The sequence below is a fragment of the Silene latifolia genome, chromosome X (genome assembly GCF_048544455.1).
Source record: "Silene latifolia isolate original U9 population chromosome X, ASM4854445v1, whole genome shotgun sequence".
Taxonomy (NCBI): Eukaryota; Viridiplantae; Streptophyta; class Magnoliopsida; order Caryophyllales; family Caryophyllaceae; genus Silene; species Silene latifolia.
The window spans coordinates 95488443-95497604 of record NC_133537.1 but is presented as its reverse complement, the minus strand read 5'-3'; the positions used below and the strand labels follow the sequence as shown (position 1 = coordinate 95497604).

General features: G+C 34.2%; 1 long non-coding RNA gene across 1 annotated transcript; it reads left to right on the top strand.

The window, feature by feature from the left end:
• Window positions 1-781: 781 nt before the first annotated feature.
• LOC141623473 (uncharacterized) lies at window positions 782-4455 on the top strand. The gene is made up of 8 exons (XR_012533399.1): window positions 782-1074; window positions 1423-1564; window positions 2238-2381; window positions 2803-2894; window positions 2981-3112; window positions 3206-3274; window positions 3400-3462; window positions 4241-4455. It is a non-coding gene; the product is annotated as an uncharacterized LOC141623473 (long non-coding RNA).
• The last annotated feature ends 4707 nt before the right edge of the window (window positions 4456-9162 follow it).

Here is a 9162-nt window from a genome sequence, read left to right as displayed (position 1 = left end):
TCATTAGCATTGCCCATTTTAAAGGCTCTCCTTTGGAGATCCGCCTCCATCGCAAATATCAAGACATTTTTCATTGCGGCAGACTCCTTTTGGTAAGCCTCATACGCTTCCCTAGTGGCGGCGGTCGACCTAGTAGTAGGTTCGGGTGGAGAGGCCTCGGTAAGGTAACGAAGCTTGTCGTCACCTTGGGCGGCTAATTTGAGTTGGGCATCCCAATCGGAGAAATTTGACCCATTTTTTTCAAGTTTACATCGATCCATGAAGGATCAGAGCCATGATGTATTAGCGAGAGGCGTGGCGTTAGGGGTTGGTGTTGCCATTTGTTATGAGAAAAAGAAGTGGTCTACAAAACAAAATAGAAGGAGTAAAACAAATGTCGTTTTAATAATAATACTCGTAAAAAATGTATAATTTAAACAAGTTTTATGCATTTTTCTAGTGACCTCTACCCAACTAGATAAATGATTCCAAGACCCAAATTCATATCGACTTAGGCACGATATGGCCGATGAAACCCTTATCAATATAACTCGGTGGATTAACGTTTTAATCGATTCTACACTAGTAGAAAAATATTTATTTGCGGCTCTCTATTTGAGGCGTTTTTTTCAAATAGCAGCAAATACAAATTAAAATGGATGTTTTTCTTTAAAAACAAATAATCTATTTGAGGCGTTTTATAGGAAAAGCGCCTCAAATCACTCACATGCGGCGTTTTCATTGTAAAACGCATCAAATAAAAAGACGACTATAAATCTAATAAGACCAACTATACTACTCCGTTCTACCCCCACTTACCAATTCCCACATACACAGCCTCTACTCCCTTTGCTCTCTCTACTCACTCCTCCTGCCATCGACCGCTGACTTCTCCACCGCGACAACCAGTCATCCATCGATGTACGACTCACTCATCACCACCACAACAAGAAGCGCTTATATACGACACCGTATCGCAAGGTAAAACACCGCTCTTACGTTCCCTGACGACAACCGGCGCGACCGCAATGACACACGATGAACGTCTGACGTCGGCGCATCCCTTCTCTGCAATTATTCTTTCTCTTTCCCATGGTATAATCTCTAATTTGAATACATTTAACTAATTAGGGTTCTTAGGTAATTCCTTTTATTTAATTCGAATTATACAAAATTGGATTGTTGTGTAAAGTTTGTACTGTGGTTTGAAGTTAAATTTAGCATAATTTTTGTTGCATTATTAGTATTTGGCCTAGACTGGGTAGATTTGATGATTAGGGTTGATGAAATTAGGGATTTTCTCTTCAATACAAATTAGGAGTTTCTGATTTTTCCTTTTTGAAGTTGCGCATTCACTTGTCTCATTCTCATGGATGCATTTATGTCTTGTGTTTGTGCCTCAATACTACAGTTTGTGATGGGATTTTTACTTTTTCTTATTAGGATCTCCCGTGTAGAGCTGGAGATGTTTGCTTCTCTCAAGTTGTTCGCGAGTGGTGGTGATAATATATTAATATATTAATATACTTCTTAATACTCCAGTCTACTAGAATAAAAGAATAGGCACAAGACGCTATTCTAAAAGGTATAGACTTGTTTAACTAGCTATGCTTTGTTTTTGTATGTGGGACTGTGGGTTTTAATGTTTTATATGAAGTCTGACTGGGTGTGGAGAAACCATTGTAACCCTTGTTCGTATCATTTTGCATTTTTGTTTGGGTGTATAAACTTTGATTTGAGTTGTTTTATACCAACTCCACCACTTGGTCCAAGTTCGTGACAGCCCTCAAACCTTTACCATTCATTGTGATGATTATGGTAGTAGTACTTAAGAGGGTATTTGCTCTTATAGTGAGTAATCGTGAGCCTTTATTATGGTGCTCACTGCTCCTCTTACTTACTTCATTTCATCCTTTACTTTGTGTATCCCTAGTTGCTCAAGCGCTTAAACACAACTCTTAGGTTTTGTGTTCTTGATAAATTGTACTACCTGCCTTCAAATTTCAATCTTTATGCATTCCTGTGAATTTGATTAGCTTCATCTGTTTGTTATTAGTATCCTCAAATTGATTCGTTCTAAAGCAGACATTGCATGAGCTTTATTAAAATTAGTGAGTGACCTATACAATTGTTGGTCTTTGATCCTCCCTCATATTATAGTTTATATAGTTTATTAGTATTAGGCTGCTTTTGTTAATGTCGATGTCTACAAATACAAATCATGTCTCTATTCTGTAATAGTTCTTATATTGTTGCAGTGTAAAGGCTATACTCCTCCCTGCCATAGGTGCCAAATCTATAAGGCACTAAGCAGAAGTTGTTGGAGGAAAACATTACACACCGACCTATAGAGGGGCAGCAGATATTCCCGCTCAACAGTCATCAGTCTGTATTAGTTTCAGGTAAGAGGTGTAAAAATGACTTCACTGAACATTACTTGCTAGCTTGAATGAAGTCTACTCCTTTTAAAATCCAGTTTGAAAGGAATTAAGTAATGATTTTGTATTGGTCTGACTACCATCAACACTAAAGTTAGGGGACTGATAATGCCATGAGCATTATCAACTAGTCCACGGGCTTTCCCTCAAATAAATATTGCATCAATGTCGGAAGTTGTGTAAAGATGTTTGTGGCATAGTACATTCTCTCGTGGCGTTAGGCCTTGCCTAGAGTTAATAGTGTTTTCTCGTAAGGATTTCTTGGAGACGGAAAATATGTTTCAATCACTTCATACTGAAACACTGTGGACCGATAAATTTATTCTTTGATTTCTATGTTTCTGATGAACAATATTAACATGTACTCCTTTTCTCTGTCCTGAAGATTTACACTCGGGAATCGCCTGTTTTCTTCTGGGGCTCAAGCTAGTTTGCCTTCTGTACTTCTATTAAGGATATTATTGGCTTCCATTAAAGGTGGCAGTGCTTACATGACTGCATTCCACATTTTTATTCCATGCCTTCTCTCTTTTTTAATGTTAATTTGTTAAGGTTTCGTGCAGGTGATAGTAAGGACTAGTAAGGACTGGGACGTCATCTATGAGATATACGACACAGGCCGATTGTGGTTGGAGAATAATATTTGGATTTAGCATATACATGAGATAACTAATAGCTGCTTCCGTATCCACACAGTAGAACTTTTCTTTCCTTCTCACAAAAAAAGTAATTCAGAAATGCTGTCAAGTTCATTAATCTTGAACTCACTTTATGTTGTTTTGGAACAGGATAAGATTTGATAAACTTGTTTATAGACCGTCTCATGCATTTTGCAGTCACAAGCTACATGTACTAAGGTTTTTTTTACTTGCGGTTCTCATATTTTTATTATCCGTGGTATCCAATTTTTGTGTAAGTTTGTCTCATGAAAATACTCTAATTGTACGTGGTAGAATAATTATATATTGTACTTCTACTTCAGCTATCACCTCTACATCAGCTCAGAATACTACTACCAAATCTCCTAATTGGCAAACATTGGATGGTGAGTTTGGTCGTTCTTCACTTTTCAACTTTTGTTTGATTTAGCTCATAAGTAATCTCTTGTTTTTATTTTCTGTTGTTGAAGCCTAATTAGTATCTTCAATTGATTATTGTATCTCCAATTCATTTATTTTTCTGTTGTAGATACCTGATAAAGCTCTGAAAAAAGGCTCTTTGTTGGTTCATGTCGTATAAGTTTGTAACCTCACTTCACATCCAACTCATTAAATATTGTGTTTCATGTTGCCTTAATCTAGTGAAGTCACTAGTACAAAAAAAATTGTATATATGCTTAGTGCTTAACTCAATGACTATTGAATAATTAACAAAGGTTAGTAGTATTCGTCTCATGAACTTGCTTTTGTGAAGTGTTTGGTTTTTAACTTTCAGAATGTAATTATATCTGGGGAAGTTAGCATATGAATTGTCATAGCTGCTCCTTACTTTCACAACTGTCAGCCTGGCACAAAATTAGGCATAGTAGATGGGGTACAATTTATGACCATAGTTGCTCGAATAATTGTGGTCGTCTAGAAGAAGGCAACCTGCCAGTCAATTGTTCCCAAATTGAATGGGCATGTGCGCACATAAGACTAGTAAAAGTAATTTATTTTGATAGGCCAGACTGTGAACTTTTAAAGCAAACCATATAAAAATTATCCCCCTTTTTTATATATTTATCCCAGCTCTTTAATTGTTTTTATTCCGTCATTAAATAATCTTATGTTTTACCCTATCCCCTTGTGTGTTCCATGTTTGATTTTGTTGTGCATGAACAGGTGGAATGGCCTAGCGGCTGAGATGGTTTTACTACTACGCGTGTGGTCGGCTGAGATGGTGTTGCTAGGCGTCTAGAGTATTTAGTTAAATTCTTTTAAGTTTTAGATTTCATTTGTATTATTTTGGAATCATGTATGTGTTTTATTTCTATTTGATGTATGAATTTAGAATATTTACTAAAATCATTTAAGATTGTACGAGTATTATGGAAGAATATATTTGCAAATTAAATTAAATTCATTTTGCTTCACAAAAAAAAAAAAAAAAAAAAAAAAAAAAATTTTTTTTTTTTTTTTTTTTTTGCTATTTGCGGCGTTTTTTCAAAAGAAACGCCGCAAATAGGCATTTATTTGCGGCGTTTTTTGAACGCCGCAAATAACTTTGTTATTTGCGGCCCCCTTATTTGCTGCTACATAAAAAACGCCGCAAATGACCCCTTTTTTGGAGCCGCAAATAAATATTTTTGTACTAGTGCTACTTTTAGAACTCTTGGTCGATAATATTACTCTAATAATTATCTATAGCCCAAAACACATCCGACAAGGGCACGGTATGGCCGATGACACCCTTATCGAAAAACTTTTGTTGAGTTCAATCCAAATTTCGAATAAATGTGTCCATGATCCAAATCCACATCAACTTGAGCACGGTATGGCCGATGAAACCCTCATTAACATGAACTCGGTGGATTAACATTCATCACCCACTTCCCCTACGTAACAAGGTTTGTACCCCGGTAGGGCCGAGTGCACTCCCTCGCGAAATAGGTTTTCATGGTTTCTACTATTTGGTAAGGCTATGTCTCAATTAATTGTTTTAGCGAGAGGTCATGTCAATTTATTATCTATCAAGTTTTAAGTGAACTAAAGCGGTGAACTACGATAATTCTAATTGACACGGTCGATAAACTCGATGAAAGAGGATGCATGTTTTAGTTATGGCGATTTAGCGATGCATGCGACATATAAATAAAATGCAAACATAAAATAAATCCTACTATGCCCTTCCTAAAATAGAAAAACTATTTAACTATTACATATTCGGAAACCAACTCCATTGGTCCCTTGAACTTCGGTTGTGGCACGCATCTCGAGGTAACACCGTCTTTATGTATCGCCATCTTGAAGAAATTCGTCTTGGGGAACTCCGAGATAAATTAAATTACATAGCAAATTACATAATTTCCTATTATACATTTGTAACTAAAATAAAATAAATCTATTAAATTACAAAACGGTGATACGAGATCACAATAAAATTACAACCGAATCGATATTCCCATACATTTCGGGAAATACCAATTAAAACTAAGGCCATACTAAGTAAAAATTACATAATTCAAAAATTACATAAATTAAAATTATGACAATCATAAAGAAAATGCAGCATTATAATATGTATGAACATGCCCAATTTTATGCTAAACCGCCTTTAATTAGCCAATATCGTATATTACTCGGTTTTTACGGATTTGCGTGATTTCAACATTTTATAATCACAAAAATTACATAAATTCATATTTATGCATAAGTTAATTACCCTAACCTCTTAGGACTCAAAATTTAGTCTTCACTAATTATTTGACCATAATTAACTCATATTTCTAAAATTGTTCATAAATGGACTTAAAATTATAAAAATAAGCTATAAACTTCAAATAAATCACAAAAATTTCAAATAAATTTGAAATTTGAAATTTAAAATAATGAACATTCTGGAAAAATACCATGACACTCATAATGTTCAAAACTTAGATTAAAAATTTCGAAATTTTTCCGGAAAAACAATGTTGCGGTTTATCGGTTTTAACTAAAATAATCATAAAAACATGTGAAAAATTATATACATCAACTTTTAAATTTTAGATCTGAAAAAGATAATAAAATGCAACATATGATGTTTTTCTTTAGTCATAGAGTATGCTATATCAATATTTCACTAATAAAGTCACTAGTCATGCAATTTTTCTTAAAAAATCCATAAATCATGCAAAAAGACTTCACTATAGCCTATTATTTTACACACATCTTGTAAAATTGCATGTGACAACATACTAAATTTCTATAACCAGATTCGAAATTTATCTCATTTAACCTATTTTTCACCTAAATCCGAATTTAATAATGAAAAATCCATTTTTCGAGCATAAGAAGTCCAAAAATTATGAAAATTTACAGGTTACCTCAAAATAATATATGTGACAACATATCCAAAAATCACTGGAAAATTTGAAGTTTAGCTAATTTTAGTCCGAAAATGACATTTTTACTCATAAAATCATATTTTAATGCCATTATTGTATAATATGAACAATAAAAATCCGTAAATTAACCAAAATATCCTAAAAACATTTTAGGACCAGAAATTTTAACATGCACAAATTAATTTCGTGATATATCATAATAACACAAATTATACAAGTTTTATATGTTATTCTTATAACTCGAAAAAACTTTTAACCGATTTGCATGCAAATAACCATGGCTCTTGATACCGATTGAAGGAAAAGTAGATCTATATACTTAACATACTCATATATGTTTTAATTTAATTTTTCATAAAATTAACTAATGATCTTATGCATGCAAACTAACAAACAAAATAAGGAAGAAACATTGTTCTTACATTGGAAATTCGGTTAATATGGGCACAAGAGAGATCACCTTTCTCTCTTGCTCTTGTGTTTTCTTTTAATGGAAGAACTAAGATCCAAGTATAGGATCTCTCCCAAAGCTTTATACCCAAAGCTCACTCTTAATAAAATTAATACTATGAATACTAGATAATATTAATTTTGTAGGAAAAATGACCCAAAATAATTTGGTTTTAATCTCCCAAAACCGGTTAGGATATGAGAAGAGGAAGTGGAATATTTTTATCTCTCTAAAAATATTTTTGATAAGATGAATCAATGAATGAATAAGACAATAACATTATTGTGTATAAGGTAAAACTGAGAGGAAAAACCAAGTGGTTTTTGCCTCTAAAAACCGGGTGGTAGGAGGGGCAAAGGGAGCCAATGCATGCCTTTGTTTATCTTCACAATGTAAACTAGGGTTGCATGGCTAGTAAGGTAAGTAATCATTATGTTTACCACTTATATTATAAACACAATATTTAGCCTAATCCCCTCTTAATTTCGGTACACTAGATAACATGGATTCCATATTATTTTTGTCAATTTGTCAATATGTTACATGTCACATGTCACATAAAATTGCTATGTATTTTTAACATATTAAAAATCAACGTATTAATAAAAATATGTCATATACAAAAATCGACTTAGTAATTCATAATTACTTGTACCAAAATATTTTACGAATTATAAATCACAACAATTTGTATTTATAATAATTCATTCAATTTCAATTGTTTCTTTAAACAATAATTTCATCTGAGTAAAGATACAATTCGATTACTCAGACCGTATCTCATTTAATCAAATTCCAATGTGATACGTAAATTTTACTTCCAAAATCGTCCGTCAATTTTCAAGTAATTTAATTAACTCGTAACGTTATACGATTAATTAAATGATCAATTAAGAGTGTTGCCCTATAGGTATGACCTAGGGGATCAACTGATCACCACCGTCGCACGACAGTAATGTCAAACTCTAGTCAGCCAATCATTACCGATATATGTTGATCAGTTGACAGTAAAAAAACTTCCCAATTGTATTCTTTATAATGAGACTTAAACATGTGATCATCATGATCAACAGTCGTGATCGCTTTATTGTCGGAGGACACATATTCCAACAATCTCCCACTTGTCCTCAACAAGTGTGCGTCACCAATTCTCTTGTCCTATTACTATCTCCCACTCAATGCAAGGTGTCTTTCAGGTCGTACTTGCAAGTGATCATATCGAGAGTGGTTTCCTCGATCTAGAGAATAACTGATTGACCGATTTATCCACCATAGATACATTCCGAGCGTGGCCACGCATTTCCAGTTCATTACTCCTCGAGTGGCCCTGAGATATTATTATAACCCTGACTAGGGGTGGAAAATTCCTATCGCACTCATTCCCTTCAACTAGCCACAGCCATCATAACCCAAAATATGCCCATTTGACCCCATTTACGAAGGTCGTAGTAACACAAATCAAAGTTAATCTGAAACTGTGCCATCTTAGGCGAATAGTCTTTAGTCAAAAAAATCGACTCATTTGAATACTATAGCAGCTCTCGCCACGACCAGGCTATATAAATTTGCCAGAACTCTATAAGCGGTCATAAGGCCCGACAAAATGTTCCTAACAGTCTGCTTATGTGATCGACTAGTCATCTCACATGACTCTATGGCACTTGAACTTGCCATCAATCGCATCACACTCTAGTCACTTCGAGACGTCACCTCATGTAAGTAACTATGGGCAAATACAATGTTAATCCATGTTCACTTTAACGGGGTTCAATTGTCTCCACAACCCGTTTGGATATAACAATGTACAAGGTGAGTTAATAATAACTCAAACGACAAATGTCGACATCACACTCGGGTAGTCAATACCATATTACAACTTTGTGATGTATATCGTAAGTGTAAACACTTATTGATTGCAGTAGAAGTTTAACATGTCATGTGTCCATGTGTTCAAACTTCTTAATCGCATTATCCTTTATATTCATGTTATCACTCATAGCATGAATCTTACCAAGTACACATAAAGGTTCCCGACCTTGGTTTTGGTTCTTTATCTTGAAAGAACTTCCTTATCGATTATCACATAACGAACGAATTTGTGGTGAATGATATAACTTGTACTGATCAAGTACTCCATCCACACACAATGCACTAGGTACATGTTTTGTTGAGTCTTGCAACAATTTGTCAAGATGATTAGCCTAGCACTTCTTACAAGTCCTAGCATAGTTAGGAAAGATTAGTTTTGAGCAACTTCTTATTCAACT